General features: G+C 42.6%; 1 long non-coding RNA gene across 1 annotated transcript in view; it reads left to right on the top strand.

Moving 5' to 3' along the window:
• Positions 1-208: 208 nt before the first annotated feature.
• The window catches only part of LOC134730732 (uncharacterized), a 49,587-nt gene continuing 29,372 nt past the window's right edge, over positions 209-20,423 (top strand). Inside the window, exon 1 of the long non-coding RNA XR_010112688.1 lies at positions 209-5,073. This is a non-coding gene — a long non-coding RNA (uncharacterized LOC134730732). The remainder of the gene's footprint in view (positions 5,074-20,423) is intronic.

Genomic DNA, 20,423 nt, shown 5'->3' with positions numbered 1-20,423 from the left:
TAGGTCCACTTGGTGCAAAGCTGAGTTCAATTCCTGGGTATCCTTGTTAACTTTCTGTCTCGTTGATCTGTCTAATGTTGACAGTGGGGTGTTAAAGTCTCCCACTGTTATTGTGTGGGAGTCTAAGTCTCTTTATAGGTCTCTAAGGACTTGCTTTATGAATCTAGGTGCTCCAGTATTGGGTGCATATATATTTAGGATAGTTAGCTTTTCTTGTTGAATTGATCCCTTTACCATTATGTAATGGCCTTCTTTGTCTCTTTTGATCTTTGTTGGTTTAAAGTCTGTTTTATCAGAGACTAGGATTGCAACCCCTGCCTTTTTTTGTTTTCCATTTGCTTGGTAGATCTTCCTCCATCCCTTTATTTTGAGCCTATGTGTGTCTCTGCATGTGAGATGGGTTTCCTGGATACAGCACACTGATGGGTCTTGACTCTTTATCCAATTTGCCAGTCTGTGTCTTTTAATTGGAGCATTTAGCCCATTTACATTTAAGGTTCATCTGGTTATGTGTGAATTTGATCCTGTCATTATGATGTTAGCTGGTTATTTTGCTCATTAGTTAATGCTGTTTCTTCCTAGCCTCGATGATCTTTACAATTTGGCATGTTTTTGCAGTGGCTGGTACTGGTCATTCCTTTCCATGTTTAGTGCTTCCTTCAGGAGCTCTTTTAGGGCAGTGACAATATCTCCCAGCATTTGCTTCCCTGCAAAGGATTTTATTTCTCCTTCACTTATGAAGCTTAGTTTGGCTGGATATGAAATTCTGGTTTGAAAATTCTTTTCTTTAAGAATGTTGAATATTGGTTCCCACTCTCTTCTGGCTTGTAGATTTTCTGCCGAGAGATCAGCTGTTAGTCTGATGGGCTTCCCTTTGTGGGTAACCCGACCTTTCTCTCTGGCTGCCCTTAACAGTTTTTCCTTCATTTCAACTTTGGTGAATCTGACAATTATGTGTCTTGGTGTTGCTTTTCTCGAGGAGTATCTTTGTGGCGTTCTCTGTATTTCCTGAATTTGAATGTTGGCCTGCCTTGCTAGATTGGGGAAGTTCTCCTGGATAATATCCTGCAGAGTGTTTTCCAACTTGGTTCCATTCTCCCTGTCACTTTCAGGTACACCAATCAGATGTAGATTTGGTCTTTTCACATAGTCCCATATTTCTTGGAGGCTTTGTTCATTTCTTTTTATTCTTTTTTTCTCTAAACTTCTCTTCTCACTTCATTTCATTAATTTGATCTTCCATCACTGATACCCTTTCTTCCAGTTGATCAAATAAGCTACTGAGGCTTGTGCATTCGTCACATAGTTCTGGTGCCTTGGTTTTCAGCTCCATCAGGTCCTTTAAGGACTTCTCTGCATTGGTTATTCTAGTTAGCCATTCATCTAACTTTTTTTCAAGGTTTTTAACTTCTTTGCCATGGGTTCGAACTTCCTCCTTTAGCTTGGAGTAGTTTGATCATCTGAAGCCGCCTTCTCTCAACTCGTCAAAGTCATTCTCTGTCCAGCTTTGTTCCACTGCTGGTGAGGAGCTGCATTCCTTTGCAGGAGGAGAAGTGCTCTGATTTTTAGGGTTTCCAGTTTTTCTGCTCTGTTTTTTCCCCATCTTTGTGGTTTTATCTACCTTTGGTCTTTGATGATGGTGATGTACAGATGGGGTTTTGGTGTGGATGTCCTTCCTGTTTGTTAGTTTTCCTTCTAACAGTCAGGACCCTCAGCTACAGGTCTGTTGGAGTTTGCTGGAGGTCCACTCCAGACCCTGTGTGCCTAGGTATCAGCAGTGGAGGCTGCAGAACAGTGAATATTGCTGAATAGAAAATGTTGCTGCCTGATCGTTCCTCTGGAAGTTTCATCTCAGAGGGGTACCTCGCTGTGTGAGGTGTCAGTCTGCCCCTACTTGGGGGTCCCTCCCAGTTAGGCTACTCGGGGGTCAGGGATCCACTTGAGGAGGCAGTTTGTCTGTTCTCAGATCTCCAGCTGCGTGCTGGGAGAACTACTACTCTCTTCAAAGCTGTCAGACAGGGACATTTAAGTCTGCAGAGGATTCTGCTGCCTTTTGTTTGGCTATTCCCTGCCCCCAGAGGTGGAGTCTACAGAGGCAGGCAGGCCTCCTTGAGCTGTGGTGGGCTCCCCCCAATTCAAGCTTCCCGGCCACTTCATTTACCTACTCAAGCCTCAGCAATGGCGGGTGCCCTTCCCTCAGCCTCACTGCCCCTTGCAGTTTGATCTCAGACTGCTGTGCTAGCAATGAGCAAGGCTCCTTGGTGTAGGACCCTCTGAGCCATGCACAGGATATAATCTCCTGGTGTGCCGTTTGCTAAGACCATTGGAAATGCACAGTATTAGGGTGGGAGTGACCTGATTTTCTAGGTGCTGTCTGTCACCCTTTCTTTGACTAGGAAAGGGAATTCCCTGACCCCCTGCACTTCCCAGGTGAGGCGATGCCTCACCCTGCTTCGGCTTATGCTGGTGCACTGCACCCACTGTCCTGCACCCACTTTCTCACACTCCCCAGTGAGATGAGCCCAGTACCTCAGTTGGAAATGCAGAAATCACCCATCTTCTGCATCATTCATGCTGGGAGCTCTAGACTGGAGCTGTTCCTATTCAGCCATCTTGGCTTCACCCCTCACATTTTTCTTTAAGCTACCTTAAATTCATTTTTGTAAATGATGTGAAGTTAGGACCCAGTTTTACTTTGCACATGGATAAACAAATGGTCCTGGTACTATTTGTTGAATGGTAAATACTTTCCATAGAAATATGCTCTGCTGGTACTTTCATAATACCATTTCTCTATATTTTAAAATAAATCAAATATCTATATATGGCTACCTTTATTTTTATTTTTTTTTTTTTTTTTGAGACAAAATCTCACTCTGTCACCCAGCCTGGAGTGCAGTGGTGTGATCTTGGCTCACTGCAATCTCCACCTCTTGGGTTCAAGAAATTCTCCTGCCTCAGCCTTGTGAGTAGTTAGGAGAAAATCTTTGAAATATATCCATCTGACAAAGGTCTAATATCTGGCTTCCGTAAGGAACTTAACAAATTTACAAGAAAAAAACAAACCCATAAAAAAAGTGGGCAGAGGATATGAATAGGCACTTTTCAAAGGAAGACATACATGCAGCCAAAAAGCATAGAAAGAAAAGCTCAACATCACTGATCATTAGAGAAATGCAAATCAAAACCACTGTGAGACACCATCTCACACCAGGCAGGATGGCTGTTATTAAAATGTCAAAAATTAACAGGTGCTGGCAAGGTGACAGGGAGACGGAATGTTTGCACACTATTGGTGGGAGTGTAAATTAGTTCAACTATTGTGGAAAGCAGTATGGTAATTCCTCAAAGAATTAAAAACAGATCTACCATTCAACTCATCAATTCCATTACTGAATATATCCACAGAGGAATAGAAATCATTCTACGATAAAGACACATGCATGTGAATGTTCATTGCAGCACTATGCACAATAGCAAAGACAGGAAATCAACATAAATGCCCATCAGTGGTAGACTGGATAAAGAAAATGTGGTGCATATGAACCATGGACTACTATGGAGCCATAAAACAGAACGAGGTCATGTCTTTTGTGGGAACATGGATGGAGATGGAGGCCATTATCCTTAGCAAAACAGAAAACCAAATACCACATGTTCTCACTTGTAAGTGAGAGCTAAATGATGAGAACACATGGACACACAGAGGGAAACAACAGAGACTTGTGCTTATCAGAGGGTGGAGGGTGGGAGGAGGGAGAGAATCAGGAAAAATAACCAATGAGTGCTAGGCTTAATACTTGGGTGATGAAATAATCTGTACAACACACCGTCACAACGCAAGTTTACCTATAAAACAACCCTGCACATGTACCCTGCAACCTAAAAGTTTTTAAAAAATCCATTTTCTAGGAGGAGAAAAATTAATTAATAAAAGCACAGTTATTGGGTGCATGCTTTGTTTTCATTGAGAGCACTGCATGGTTGAAAATATTTGCAGATCACAGCTTTAACCAGCAGCCAGACCATTAAGTGTTCTTAAGTATCTGAGTCTGTGGATGTAGAACCTAGGCCTGCACAAGGAGGGGCAAGGCTTGGTTCTTCAGCTGTTTCCAGTTTTCACCAAGTGCCTGCCAGAGCCTGGGTCCTGTAGCCCCTAAAATGCTGAGAAAGTGGAGAGCAACAGTTATTGTGGACAGCCCGCCAGGGTCAAGGGCCATATTTACTCTTCTCCTCCACCCCAGTGAGTATTCCATGTTAATTTCATGGTAAGCCATCATGTTATAGTTTTAGTGTTTTATCAAGATATTAGAACCAAAATATTTGCAAATTCAATTCTGGTCACCATGTTTGAAACTCAGATAGTCATGAGCTCTTTTTCTAAAGCAAGATTGGCTGATGGTAATTTCTAAGATATGTTCTAACATGTAGGCATTTACCTGTAAGAAAAGGGCTGTGTTAGATCCCAGCCAATTAAAAAAAAAAAAAGGCAAACTCAAGGGTTTATTTACAGAGGTGTGGGCAAAGCCAAAAGAAACAATGAAAGCCTGTGAAATGCTCCCAGACTAGCAACAGCAGAAACCCTTTAATACCCCGGGGCCCAAGGGTGAGGAGAGAATGGGCTGCTGGACCCTCCCAGAACTCTGGCAGGGCTGTTTCTCCATGGGGTCATTCTGCCTGACACTGTGGGCTCAGGTGGGGGTGCTTCATGGCTGCTGCTCATCACCCTCTCATGTGCAGGGCGGCCCTAGCACAGAGAATGGTTGAGTAGAAATGCTAGTACAGCTGAAGTTGAGAAACACCAGAGAGAAACCCAGCCTTTGTGAAAACCCACTGCTGGAAGGAAGGAAGCAGAGGAAACCAAGGCTCTCCCCACCTCTGATGGCCGGTGCCTCCCTCTGGCTGAAATCCTGGAACAGGACCTGGGTGATGCTCCCAGAGGCCAGCCTCTCAGGACCCAGAGCAGAGCTGGAGAAGTGGGAGGATGACTTAAGAGGCAGGTGGAGAAGACCCACAGCACCCTCCTCTCAGAGCCCAGACCGGGAACTCTTTCTTCACGCACAAATGAGAATGGTAAATCTTTTTAAAAGACAATTTTTTCCCATTGTCTTGCCTCCCCTGCTTGCTGTGGTGTGGATGGGGTTTGTTTGTCCTCCCTGAATCTCATGCTGAAATGTGGTCTGGGCATGGCGGTGTTGACAGGTGGGACCTAGTGGGAGGTGTTTGAATCTAGAGTGGAACTCGTCATTGGCTTGCTGCCTTCTCATGGTAGTGAGTTCTTGCTCTGGCAATGCTAGATTAGTACCTGTGAGCGTGGCTTGTTGTAAAGCTAGGATGTTCTTTCGTTTGCCTCTCTCTTTGCAGGTGTCCAATCCCCCTGGCCCTTCTCTGCCATGTTTTAACCCAGCACATGGCCCTCACTGGAAACCAAGCAGATGCTATGCCTGCTTCTCCCACTTCCCAGCCTCCAGAACTGTGAGCCAAGTAAATTTATAAATCACGCAGTCTCACGTACCAGGTTATAGCAACCCTTATCATACAAAGACACTGTTCCTCAGCTTCTCCAGTCTATAACCCTGACCCTAACCCAGGTTGCCCAGGTTGGTTTCCATCCTGGGCCCCTCCCAAACCCCACAGGTCTTGCTTGTCCATAGGTCTTGGTGCATTGTTGCTGGAGGATCAGAGAATTGCCCTGGGTGTCGGGTCAATTCACCCAAAAGGAGTAAAAGCACCTGGGAATTTACCCCACAACTCAACCTAAGCCACGCACTGTCTGAAGGAGGATAAAATACCCACTGTCTATGCCTGCAGTCAGGATGAATTCTGATTCTATGCAACAATGAAGCGCTATCACCCAAGCTCTGAGCTGCCCAAGCCCAGGCAGGGCTCTAGTGCTTCTCCCAACACCTCGCCCTGCTTGTTCCATCTGTTTTGGTTTCTCTCCTTTATTCAATGGATAATATGCAAATTATAGCTGAATAATAATTTCACCAATATCCTTGTCTCATAATCTGCATCCAGGAAGAGCTTGCCAGAGGCCATATCACTTATCTCTGCCCTAATCATGAAAAGTATTAACCTGAACAGTAGTAACCTATGACCTCACCCTAACCCTCACCTTCACACTTACCCTCATCATAATGCAAACTGTAACCCTAACCCTCACCTTCATCCTCACCTTCACCCTAACCCTAACCACCACCCTGAACTTCAACCTCACCCCAATCCAAATTCTAATCTTAACTCTAATCCTCACCCTCGCCCTAACCCTAACTCTAACCCCTAACCCCCAACCCTAACCGTATCTCTAACCCTCACTTTATTTACAGCAATCTGTGCTCTAACACAAAATGACATCAAAAAAATTGTAGTGTTGACTACCCTCACCCTAAACCCTGGAACCTACTTGTGGCCATTGGCCAACTGAACCCTGGGCTCTGAGCCCTGGGGCAGGCAAGGGAATCTGGATGACTCCAGCCTGCTGGAGAGAGGCAGCCAAGAGAAGCATGTTGTTAGGAACATAATCAAATTAAATTAATGGGCTGACTGGCCCCAGCAGCTCCATCTAACAACACAGAAAAAACAACAATAAGAAATGGATCATTTCTCCTGGTTTGAATGCTGGAAAACTTGCAGTCACTGAATATATTTCAAATGAAATTCCCTACACTATTCTGGGAAATAACTGTTCTCTGCACTCAGCCTGGTGGCTACAAGGATAAAAGTAAATATTGCAAATAAACAAGATAATGTAGAGAAACTAAGGGAATATTTGGGAGTTTCCTGGTTCTGAAGGACAGGAGGAGAGAGAAATGCTATGGGGGCCTGGGGGAGCTCCTGGCCATGGCTCTGTCTCTCTTTTCACCCTTACAGGGGCTGCAGAGAGAGTGCAGCAGCTTGCTACTAGTGTACTTAAAATGAACTTGCAACTGTAAAATCCCTGGTATTTCTGAATTCTCAGGCAGACATCTATTATGCTAAAAGGCACATCTGAAGTTTTAAAACTACATATCTCCCAAACATGTGGCCTGATGCCTCTGAAAGGAAGTTAGTGTCGCCACAGAGTGGCAGAAGGACCATCATCTGCTCCTTCATCTAGAGAATTGAAAGCAATTCAGAGCTTTGAAATGGCTCCTGGATAGAAGAAATAAGCTAGTCTCTAGATAAGATGTAGTGGCAGCTTTGCCAATGTTCAGATGCAGGAGCTGGTAGTGTGCTGTTAGTCTTCAACTCACTTTTAAAAAGTACAAGCCTGGTCCCTCCCAGTCTAGCCTCAACTCCCTCTTTGCCAGCAGGACAGCACTGCCAGGCCTCCTCTGTGCCCCACCAGACCATCACCCTTGCTGCTGCCCTTACCCTCCTTTTGGCCTGGAATCTGTTTTTTAAGACTCACTTCCCTATGGAGCCTTCCCTGAAGACCCAATCCCTAAGAGAATGTTTTCTTCACTAGGACCCTGATGGTGGATGCTGTGGATTCCTCCAGCCTCTCTCTGCATGCCAGCCTGGAGGCTTCCAATTGCAAACACCTATGACATTTCCTGAAGCCTTTGTCTGGCTCCTGGAATCCACCTGATGGTGTGCAGGGTTGGCTTGAGGTCCTGGGAGTGGCCCTTGGACCAGTTGGTGTGTGAGTACGCTGGTGGAGCCTCCAGCAGTCTACCCTTGTTCGGGATACTTTGGAGCCTGCTGTGCACCATCTCCCAAAGTTCCCCAGGAGATTTCAGTCCCATTAATTTAATAAGAGTTTATTCCACAGGCTCCCTTTCCTTTCATGTCTCACTGCCCACGGGCCTCCTGGGAACATCTCCCAACAGCATTGCCTGCACTCATTTCTCAGGTCAGCTTCTGGGAAACTCAACCTAAAACAATCCCCACAGGTCTTACCATGGTGCTCACTCAGCATTCATTCATTAATGTTTTTCTGCTATCTTCTAAATGTAGTATCTCATCAATGAGATCATGAACTACTTGAAGGAAGTAGCTTCCATCACCAGCTTCCCCCACAGTTTCTGGAATAGCATAGAGCTTTATATAGCTGGCACAGTGGGACTGAATTTTTCACTTCCAAAACTTTGTTAACATAGCAAGTTTTCATTTATGCCACCTACAGTTTAAGAAATAAGGTGCTTGTGAGCTTACCAAGATACACAGAAATTATGTCAACTGTAAATATTACACCAACACGTAATGGCATCACTGGTGCCCAAACTCCTGGTTTGGGTTATACATAATTTTTCTTTACATATACAACAAAGGAAGTTATTTGGGAGAAAATAGCACATGCTATCAGGAGTCAGTGATTTTTGAATACAAGGCAAAGACCTATTTTTCCTCTCAAACTGAAAGGTGGAGGGGTTCTTGATTATTGCTATTTGGGGCAGTTGATAATATTGTACAGTCAGAGGGACTTTGGGGCCATCTGATAGCCAATGTTCTTCTATACAGTTGATCATTTGCAAGAAGGACAAGATAGTCTTAATATTTTAGTTATGAGAGAGCAAAAGCACCTTGGTGTGCTGGAAAAAGAAAAAAAAAAGTAAAAGTCTCTCCAATCAGACACCCTTACAATTCTCCCTGATCCTCCCTGTGTGAGGTTGTTAAGCTTTAGAGATAGGCTGGCCTGGGTCTTAGCTGTGTCACTAGTGGTTGATTTTAGCCATATCATTCCTTTTTAAAATGTATTGTTCTTATCTATAAGTGGGGAAATAATAATGACTCTGACTTCATAGAACTGTTACAATTAAAGTACATGAAACAGTGTGTTTAAAGTGCCCAGTACAGCGTTGGGCAGCTAATAAACTATTAATAAGTGGTTCCTGCTATCACAACCACCGTCATCGTCACGAGCGTAATCAGAGGCCCTGCAGCATCCCTGCAACACGGTGGAGAGGCCGAGTCCCGGGTGCTGGTTTAACAGTGAATGAGCCCTTTCCACTCGATTCTTCCAGGATCACACACTGATCTGCCATCTGCTACATCACTTTGGTCTTGTCCATGCAGAAAATATGCTAATTCCAGAAATGACTTTTTTTGTCACTTTAGATCCTTAGAGACTTTGACAAAGTTTGGCTGCTGGATCTCTAGCCTGTCTTCTCTGTGGGTGATTTTATAAACTTCTCTCATTAGGGTCCATCTCAAGCAAAACTCTAAAATCAGTGACATTTTCTCGCCTTGGGGGATTTTTAAACAATTCCCTGGGGTCCCAGCATCAACTTTTTAAAAGCCACTCCAGGATGTCCCAACTGCAGCCAAGGTTGAGAATCACTGGACTTGGTTGTGGCCATAAACTAGGAACCTGGGGAGGGGTGGAGACAGGACTAATGGGATTGAGGGGCTCAGGGAACCGCGAGGCTCTGGGATGGATGTGTTTTGCACAGGGATGTTGAAAGGCAGGGGTCCTGGAGAGGGAAACAGAGATGAGCCAGGCCAGGAGCCCTCCAGTGAGCAGGAAGCTGATAGCGTGAAGCTGATAGACGAGGGCAAGTGGAGGAGTCCGAGGGTGGGGCCTGAAGGTGTGTCCTACTGAGAACAGGATATTTGAGAGGAGAAGGAAAAGAGCAAGGAGGCACCACTGTCTAGTTGAGGCCCTGTGCTGAGGGGGCATTGAGGAGGAAAATGCAGCTACCAGTGTGAGAGAATCTAGAGCATCCTCAAGGGGGTATTTCCGTTTTAATTAGAGCAAGAAGACTTTTTCATTCACTCAACAAGCATACTGAGTGAACAAAGCAGACTGACACCCTTCAACACTCACAGTGGAGAGCTATGAAGGGAACCCTGAGGGAAGCTGCTGAGCATGTGGAGGTGCCGTTGGTCTGAGCACGTGGAGATGCTATTGCTTTACTCTGAGTTCTGTGGGCTCACATTTTGGTGACAGCTTAGGAACCAGTCAGATTAGTGTTAGATGGAGGCAAATATAGAGTCAAATCCCTGGTGACCTGTGGATAGTGTGGATAGCATGGCTCTGAAGACTGGTAAATGATTCCCCCTCATCTCTCTGAGCAAGGAAGTGGGTAATAAATTCTAATTGGAGATGCTTTGCAGGATGTGTCAGAAGCACTTGGGGAGAAGGCTGTGTCTTGTCCAGGAAAGAAAAGTTTTACAAGGAACACATGGAGCTCTGTGAGGCCTCCTCTACATTTTACATTGGCAGGGTCAGGACAGGGAGGGACTATGCTCCAGACCCAGGGAGAATCCCGGCTCTACCATTTAACTCTGGGACTTTAGGCAAGGCTTTTCTTGGCACCTCCTTTCCTCATCTGGAATAGGGAAATTATAATGATACTTGCTTGAAAGGCTTGTTGTAAATATTAGATGAAAATATTAGGCATAACAGCTGGTACCATTTTGGGGTACACAGGAACCACTCTATACATGTTAGTTATTTTTTAAATTATACTTAAGTTCTGGGATACATGTGCAGAACGTGCAGGTTTGTTACATAGGTATACAAATACCATGGTGGTTTGCTGCACCCATCAACCCGTCATCTACATTAGGTATTTCTCCTAATGCTGTCCCTCCCCTAGCCCCCACTCCCTAACAGGCCCCAGTGTGTGATGTTCCTCTCCCTGTGTCCATGTGTTCTCATTGTTCAACTCTCACTTATGAGTGAGAACATGTGGTTTTTTGTTACTGTGTTAGTTTGCTGAGAATGATGGTTTCCAGCTTTATCCATATCCCTGCAAAGGACATGAGCTCATCATTTTTTATGGCTGCATAGTATTCCATGGTGTATATGTGCCATGTTTTCTTTATTCAGTCTATCACTGATGGGCATTTGGGTTAGTTCCAAGTCTTTGCTATTGTGAGCAGTGCTGCAATAAACATATGTGTGCATGTATCTTTATAGTAGAATGATTTATAATCCCTTGGGTATATACCCAGTAATGGGATTGCTGGGTCAAATGGTATTTCTTGTTCCAGATCCTTGAGAAATTGCCACACTGTCTTCCACGATGGTTGAACTAATTTACACTTCCACCAACAGTGTAAAAGCATTCCTATTTTTCCACATCCTCTCTAACATCTGTTTTTTCCTGACTTTTTAACAATTGCCATTCTGACTGGTGTGAGATGGTAACTCATTGTGGTTTTGATTTACATTTCTCTAATGATCAGTAATGTTGACCTTTTTTTCATATGTTTGTTGGCTGCATAAATGTCTTCTTTTGAGAAGTGTCTGCTCAGACACTTTGCCCACTTTTTGTTGGGGTTGCTTGCTGTTGTTCATAAATTTGTTTAAGTTCCTTGTAAATTCTGGACATTAAACCTTTGTCAGATGGGTAGATTGCAAAATTTCCTCCCATTCTGTATGCTGCCTCTTCACTCTAATGATAGTTTCTTTTGCAGTGCAGAAGCTCTTTAGCTTAATTAGAACCTATTTGTCAATCTTGGCTTTTGTTGCAATTGCTTTTGGCATTTTTGTCATGAAGTCTTTGCCCATGCCTATGTCCTGAATGGTATTGCCTAGGTTTTCTTCTAGGGTTTTTATAGTTTGGGGTTTTACATTTAAGCCTTTAATCAATCTTGAGTTAATTTTTGTATAAGGTGTAAGGAAGGGGTCCAGTCTCAGTTTTCTATATATGGCTAGCCAGTTTTCCCAGTATCATTTATTGAATAGGAGATCCTTTCCCCATTGCTTGTTTTTGTCAGGTTTGTTGAAGATCATATGGTTTTAGATGTATGTTGTTATTTCTGAGGTCTCTGTTCTGTTCCATTGGTCTATATGTCTATTTTGGTACCAGTACCATGTTGTTTTGGTTACTGTAGCCTTGTAGCATAGTTTAAAGTCAGGCAGCATGATGCCTCCAGCTTTGCTTAGGATTGTCTTGACTATATGGGGTCTTCTTGGATTTCATATGAAATTTAAATTAGTTTTTTTCTAATTCTGTGAAGAATGTCAATGGTAGTTTGATGGGAATAACATTGAATCTATAAATTACTTTGGGCAATGAGGCCATTTTCATAATATTGATTCTTCCTATCCATGAGGATGGACTATTTTCCATTTGTTTGTGTCTACTTCTCCTTGAAGAGGTCTTTCACGTCCCTTGCTAGCTGTATTCTTAGGTACTTTATTCTCTTTGTAGCAATTGTGAATGGGAGTTCATTCATGATTTGACTCTCTGCTTGTGTATTGTTGGTGTAAAGGAATACTTGTAATTTTTGCACATTGATTTTGTATCCTGAGACTTTGTTGAAGTTGCCTATCAGCTTAAGGAGTTTTGGGGCTGAGATGATGCAGTTTTCTAAATAGAGAATCATGTCTCTGCAAACAGAGACAATTTGACTTTCTCTCCTCCTATTTGAATACCCTTTATTTCTTTCTCTTGCCTGATTGCCCTGGCCAGAACTTTGAATACTATGTTGAATAGGAGTGGTGAGAGAGGACATCCTTGTCTTGTATTAGTTTTCAAAGGGAATGTTTCCAGCTTTTGCCCATTCAATATGATATTGGCTGTGGGTTTGTCAAAAATAGCTCTTACTATTTTGAGATAGTTCATAAATACCTAGTTTATTGAGAGTTTTTAACATGAAGGCTCACACATATCACCTATGGCTGCTTTTGCACTCCAACAGCAGAAAGGAGGTGTTGTTGGAGATTGTATGCTTCAGATATCCTAAAATGTTTACTATCTGGCCCTTTGCAGGGAATTTTTTCAAAAGCCTTTTCTGCATCCATTGAGGTAATAATGTGGTTTTTGTCTTTGGTTTTGTTTATGTGATGGATTATGTTTATTGATTTGCATACATTGAACCAGCTTTGCATCTCAGGGATGAAGCCGACTTGATCATGGTGGATAAGTTTCTGGATGTGCTGCTGGATTTGGTTTGCCAGTATTTTATTGAGGATTTTCACATTGATGTTCATCAGGTTTACTGGCCTGAAGTTTTCTTTTTTTTGTTGTGTCTCTGTCCGGTTTTGGTACAGAATGCTGCTGGCTTCATAAAATGAGTTAGGGAGGAGTCCCTCCATTTCAATTGTTTGGAATAGTTTCAGAAGAAATGGTGCTAGCTCCTCTTTGTACCTCTGGTAGAATTCAGCTGTGAATCCATCTGGTCCTGGGCTTTTTTTTTTTTTTTTTTTGGTTGATAGTCTATTAATTACTGCCCCAATTTCAGAACTTGTTATTGGTCTATTCAGGGATTCAACTTTTTCCTGGTTTAGTCTTGGGAGGGTGTATGCATCCAGGAATTTATCCATTTTTTCTAGATGTTCTAGTTTATTTGCATAGAGGTGTTTATAGTAGCTAGTGGTCTATTTTGTTAATTTTTTCAAAAAAACAGCTCCTGGATTCATAATTTTTTTTGGAGAGTTTTTCGTGTTTCTATCTCCTTCAATTCTGCTCTGATCTTAGTTATTTCTTGTCTTCTGTTAGCATTTGGATTAGTTTGCTCTTGCCTCTCTAACTCTTTTAATTGTGATGTTAGGATGTTGACTTGAGATCTTTCTAGCTTTCTGATGTGGCCATTTAGTGCTATAAATTTCCCTCTTAACACTGCTTTAGCTGTGTCCCAGAGAATCTGGTATGTTGTCTCTTTGTCCTCATTGGTTTCAAATAACTTCTTGATTTCTGCCTTAATTTCATTATTTACCCAGGAGTCATTCAAGACCAGGTTGTTCAATTTCCATGAAATTGTGTGGTTTTGAGTAAGTTTCTTAATCCTGAGTTCTAGTTTGATTGCACTGTGGTTGGAGAGACTGTTTGTTATGATTTCCGTTCCTTTGCATTTGCTGAGGAGTGTTTTACTTCCAATTATGTGGTCGATTTTAGAATAAGTGCCATGTGGCACTGAGAAGAATGTATATTCTGTTGATTTGGGGTGGAGAGTTCTATAGATGTCTATTAGGTCCACTTGATCCAGAGCTGAGTTCAAGCCCTGAATATCCTTGTTAATTTTCTGTCTCATTGATCTAATATTGACAGTGAGGTGTTAAAGTCTCCCACTACTGTTGTGTGTGAGTCTATGTCTGTTTGTAGGTTTCAAAGAGCTTGTTTTATGAATCTGGGTGCTCCTGTATTGGGTGCATGTATATTTAAAATAGCTCTTCTTGTTGCATTGATCCCTTTACCATTATGTAATGTCTTTCTTTGTCTTTTTCAATCTTTGTTGGTTTAAAGTCTGTTTTGTTAGAGACTAGGGTTGCAACTCCTGCTTTTTCTTTTTCTTTTTTTCTTTTTTTTTTTTTTTTTTTTTTTGCTTTCCATTTGCTTGGTAAATTTTCCTCCATCCCTTTATTTTGAGCCTATGTGTGTCTTTGCATATGAGATGGGTCTCCTGAATACAGCACACAAATGGGTCTTGACTCCTTATCCAATGTGCTAGTCTGTGCCTTTTAATTGGGGCATTTAGCCCATTTACATTTAAAGTTAGTATTGTTATGTGTGAATTTGATCCTGTCATCATGATGCTATCAGGTTATTTTGCTCACTAGTTGATGCAGTTTCTTCATAGTGTCATTGGTCTTTATATTTTGGTGTGTCTTTGCAGTGGCTGGTACCAGTTTTTCCTTTCCATATTTAGTGCTTCTTTCAGGAGCTCTTGCAAGGCAGGCCTGGTGGTAAGAAAATCCCTCAGCATTTGCTTGTCTGGAAAGAATTTTATTTCTCCTTTGCATATGAAACTTAGTTTGGCTGGTTATGAAATTCTGGGTTAAAAATTATTTTCTTTAAGAATGTTGAACATTTGCCCCCAGTCTCTTCTGGCTTGTAGTTTTCTGCTGAGAGGTCTGCTGTTAGTCTGATGGGCTTCCCTTTGCAGGTGATCTGGCTTTTCTCTCTGGCTGCCTTTAACATTTTTTTCTCATTTCAACTTTGGAGAATCTGAAGATTATGTGTCTTGGGGTTGATCTTCTCATGGAATATCTTAGTGGTGTTCTCTGTATTTCCTCAATTTGCATGTTGGCCTGTCTTGCTAGGTTGGGAAAGTTCTCCTGGATAATATCCTGAAATGTGTTTTCCAGCTCATTTCCATTCTCCCTGTCTCCTTCTGGTACTCCAATCAATTGTAGGTTCAGTCTTTTTATGAAGTCCCATATTGGGGTCTTTGTTCATTCCTTTTCACTCTTTTTTCTCTAATCTTGTCTGCATGTCTTATTTCAGTAGGGTGGTCTTCAAACTCTGACATCCTTTCTTCTGCTTGGTAGATTTGGCTATTGATATTTGTGTATGCTTCACGAAGTTCTCGTGCTGTGTTTTTCAGCTCTATCAGTTCATTTCTGTTCCTCTCTAAACTGGTTCTTCTAGTTAGCAGCTCCTCTAACCTTTTATCAAGTTTCTTAGTTTCTTTGAATTGGTTTAGAACATGCTCCTTTAACTCAGTGGAGTTTTTTATTACCCATCTTCTGAAGCCTACTTCTGTCAATTCATCCATCTCATCCTCCGTCCAGTTCTTTGCCCTTGCTGGAGAGGCATTGCAATCATTTGGAGGAGAAGAGGTACTCTGGCCTTTTGGGTTTTCAGGGGTTTTTTTGTTGATTCTTTCTCATCTTCATGAGTTTGTCTAGTTCCGATATTTGAGGCTGCTGACCCTTGGATGGGCTTTTGTGGGGACATTTTGTTGTTGATGATGCTGTTGTTGCTTTCTGTTTGTTTTTCTTTCAATGGTCTGGTCCCCTTTCTGTAGGGCTGCTGTGGTTTGCTAGGGATTCACTTGAGGCCCTATTCATCTGGTTTGCTCCTGCACCTGAGCTGTCACTCAAGGAGACTGGAGAACAGCAAAGATGGGTGCTTGCTCCTTCTTCTAGGATCTCTGACCTCGAGGGGCACCAATCTGATGCCAGTAGGATGGCTTCTGTATAAGGTATCTATCTGACAATCCCTGTTGGAGGGTCTCACCCAGTTGGGTGGTACAGGGAACAGAACCTGTTTAATGAAGCACTTCTACTGTCTCTTGGTGGAGAGGGTGTGCTTCACTGAGGGGAAATCCACTCATCTGGGCTGCCCGGATTCCTCAGAACTACAGAAAGAAAGGTTAAGTCTGCTGGTCCGCAGAGACTGCGGCCACCCCTCCCCTAGGGGCTCAGGCCCATGGAGATTTGGGTTCTGTCCCTGAGCCTCTGGTTGGAGTTATTGGAGTTCCTGCAGGGAAGCCCCACCCAGTGAGGAGGGATGTGTCAGGGTCAGGCCTGAAGAGGTGCTCTGGCCACAGTCTGCAACAGCCAGTGTGCTGGGCTGTGGAGGACATCTCTTGGGGACCAAGCCATCCAGCATCTCTGGCTCCAGCATGGGAAAAGCATGGCCTGGAACTATAGAGATGGATGCCACTCTTCCCCCACCTAGGGAGCTTAGCATGTTAGGCAGTTATAAGTCCCAGTGCTGGCCGCTGCCCCCTCCCACAGGAGCTCAAATGGCTTAGGCAGTAGGTAGCCACAGCTGTGGTGCTGGTCACCTCTTCCCCTGGGAGCTCAGCAGACTTAGGCAGATTCCAGTTGAGAGGCTGTTGAGAATCTGCGTGGCTCCTAGGTTGGGACCCTAGGCCCTGGTGGCGTGGGTTCACAAGTGGGATCTTCTGATTCATGGGTTGCACAATTCCATGGAAAAAGGACATTTTCCCCAGCTGGGTAGCACGCTCACTCACTGTCTGCCTTGGCTGGCAGGTGGGGGCTCCTCTGTCCTGTGCAGCTCTCAGGTGGGCCATTGCACCACACTGCTTTTCCCTCCTTGCTGTGGATCATGTCAGCTGCCTAGTCAGTTCTGATGAGAAGACCTGGATACCTTGGTTGCTGGTGAAGGATTCACATGCTAATTACGGTTCTTTATGATGGAAGCCTCTGATAGCTGCTGTTTCTAATTGGCCATTTTAGCCCTGCCCCCACCTTACTCAGATTTTAAGTACCTATAGGTACATGGGTCTGTTTGGGGACCTAATTCTGTCTCCCAGTCTGTTTGTTCTTGAACAAATATCATGCTGTTTGAATCACTGTAACTTTATACTGTGTTCTGATATTTATGGAGTCTTAATTGCCTTATTAAAAAATTTTTTGGGGGTCAGGTGCCTATAATCTTTGGAAGGCTGAGGCAGGAGGATAGAGCTTGAGCCCAGGAAACCTACCTGGGCAACATGGTGAGACCTCATCTCTACAAAATATTTTAAAATTAGCTGAACATGGTGACACATGCTAGTGGTCCCAGCTACTCAGAAGTCTGAGGCTGGAGGATCACTTGAGCACAGGGGGTTGAGGCTATAGTGAACCATGTTCACACAACTGCTCTCCAGCCTGAACAACAGAAAGAGACCCTGTAAAAAGGGGGAACAATTGGCATTTTAAATTTAGTTATTCCAGATGAGCTTAATTTTTTTTAAAAGAAACAATGTAGTTTTGCATTAAAACGTATATGTTCTCTCAAGAGAATGAACATATACACATGCTTCCCCAAGCAGATAAGTGGTGTCTCCATTTATTCAGATCCTATTTTGCCTTAATAGTTTTTTCATCTTCCTTATATAGATCTTGTACCTTTCTTGTTAAATTTGTTAAGTACTATTCTAAACCTTAGAACCTAGACTAATATTGAAATATATTATATATTTACATATTGTCTTAGTCAATTTTGTGCTGCTATCACAGAATATCACAGACTGGCAAATTTGTAAAGAGCAGAAATCTATTTTTTCACAGTTTAGGAGGCTGGGAAGTCCAACATCAAGGCACCAACAGATTCAGTTGTCTGGTGAGGGCTGCTCTCTGTTTCCAAGATGGCACCTTATTGCTGTATCCCCTCTAGAGGGGAGGAACACTGTATCTTCACGTTGCAGAAAACAGAAGGGCAAGCAGAACAGACTCCCTCCATGAAGCCCTTTTATAAGGCGGCCTAATTTCATTCAGGAAAGGAGGAGCTCTCATGACCTAATCACCTCTTAAAGACCCCACCTCTTACTATCTTTACTTTGGCCGTCAAGTATCAATACCTGAATTTTGGAGGGGACACATTCAAACCATAGTACAATGTATAAGAACTAAGTATTACTTGAAGATTACAAAAGATTTGCCTTTTAAAACCATGTTTCCTTTGTTCCTTTTTAGTAATGGCTGTTTGAATATCTTTAGTCATTAGAAGTTTACTCATGTGTTTACCTCTTCTTAAATCAATTTTGATAACTTATTTTTTTCCTAGAAAATCACCTATTTCCTCTTGACTTACCACTTTTCTGCCCCCAAACTTGTAATTTCTTTCATTCCATTCATATCTGTGTGCAATCTCTCATCTCATTCTTGATGTTTATGGTTTCTCTATTTTTCTTGGTGATATCTCTGAAAGATTTGTCTTCTGAAATACCAGTTCTTGGTTTGATTCAACAATTCTATTTTTCTTGTTGTTAACTAATTTCCTGATTGTTTACATTTGTCACATTTTTCTTCTTATTTAAATTGATTTATATTTGTTGTCTTCTAGTTTTCTTGAGTTTTAGAGGGTCAGTTTACTTTCAGTTTTTTTTAATTCAGGGAGATATCAATTTTACCCACTTTATCTGGCCCATTTTTAAATGTCTCATATTAATGCTCTTTTACTTCACAAGAAGGGCTTACTGTATCTTTTTTTTTCAGTTTTTATTCTGAAGGCTTTTTCAGTGTTTATTATCACTGAATTTATCTAAGAAAAGAGGTACAACCATTCTTCATACATATAAAGTAATTCTGAAAGCATTCCGGTCTTTAGAAACGTAGTTGATGTCGTGATTTAAGATGAAATTATTGGATGCTTGGGGAAAAATCAAGATAACTCCTAGAAACAATAAACTTCAAACAACTGAAGGAACATAGCTGAATATATGTGTTCAAAAACTTGAAAGATGACAACCTTTGTAATATATTTTAATGCCTACTCTTTCCGCTTATAGGTAATTTAGTAAAAGCTAAAACACAAAATTACTCTCCTCTTTGAGAAGTTCTAATTCCTGATCTTTCAAGAAATTTGAAAAACATCTTTCCTTGAAAATTCTCAGCTACAATTTCCCATATACAACACTTTTCTCAGTCCAGACTCCACTGGAAACTAGACAGTGCCCCCTTGCAACCATCCTTTCTCCCTTAGTATTTAATAGCACTTATTAAACACAACTTGTGCCCAGCTTGATGCTTACCTAGAGAATGATACCAAGAAATGTATAGCTTGGTTCGTTCTTCCAGGAATTCATATGTGAGGAAACCTTATCAAAAAACATGACAAGATGAAAAGTAAGGCCTTGGAAACAACCTAGATCAGGGTTGACAAACTGTGGCCCACAGCCCAAAGCTGGCCTGATAACTGGTGTGCAAATAAAGACTTATTGGAACACAGCCGTGCTCGCTCACACATATCACCTATGGCTGCTTTTGCACTCCAACAGCAGAAGGGAGGGGTTGATGGAGCCTGAATTCTCCACACATCTTAAAATGTTTACTATCTGACCCTTTGCAAAGAGTGTGCTGACCCCTGGTATAGATAATTGGGCCAACCCTCGGGTTGAAGTCAAGTAGAAGCACTGGACAGATGTCTGTGTCTGCAGGAAGCCTCAGGATGCCGAGGACACTGAGGAGCCCCAGGCTCATGCTTCCTAAGAAGACAGAGATGGAGAGAAGTCACCCAGTGCTTGCAGCCTCTCTTGTCCTGGATGAGACATTGACAGCTTCCTGGGCTAGAGAGAAAATGTTGGCATCCAGGGACCAGCAGGGGGTGGTGCTTCAGGAGCCTCATACTTTGGGTTGGAAAACCAGAAATCCTGCTGGAACAGGGTAACTGGAAGTAGATGCAGACTGATGTGGTAACCAACACCTAACTGTGAATCAACTCAACCCCTGAAACTGAATTATTATGGCTCTTGGCACCTAACAGAGCAAAATATGTGCTAGGAGACAAAATATCACCCTAGGATTTTAATTATTTAAATATAACATCCTCTACACGATAAAAAAGTACCACTTCATATTCTGTTTGTGATGGTTTAGTGGATATTGGACTAATCCTCCTGCCATAAACAAACATAAAAGCTGAGCAAAATGTGCAAAACAACTCTTGCCAAGCATTCGACAACAAATGCAGGGCTGTGATCCTCAAGAGAAGAGGGTGCACACATGGGCCTCACATTCATCCCAGCTTTCTCCTTCTAAATCTCAGCACAGGGAAATGGGGTCCACGTAGAGACCAGTAGTCTCTCTGGGCAGAGGAAGCAAAGACTGAAATTCAAGAATGCTAAGGTGACAGGAATTTAAGAGTAGGAAGCTGCAGAAAAGTGGGCCCAAAAGTCTGTGTAAAACATGTCCCCATACACTTGGCTTACTCTAAGCAGCAGGTGCATAAGAAAAGAGTCTGAAAATCCTCTGAGAAAACAGCCAGGAGAGGCTGACACTGAACAGAGAATTTAGAGCTCACCAAATGCTGCAGAGACATGGTAATTTGGTCCCAGCCAGATTGGAGAAACTTGTTAACACTGTGAGAATC

The sequence above is a fragment of the Pan paniscus genome, chromosome 6 (genome assembly GCF_029289425.2).
Source record: "Pan paniscus chromosome 6, NHGRI_mPanPan1-v2.0_pri, whole genome shotgun sequence".
NCBI lineage: Eukaryota > Metazoa > Chordata > Mammalia > Primates > Hominidae > Pan > Pan paniscus.
The sequence above is the reverse complement of the archived record's forward strand: the minus strand, read 5'-3'. Positions and strand labels throughout refer to the sequence as shown.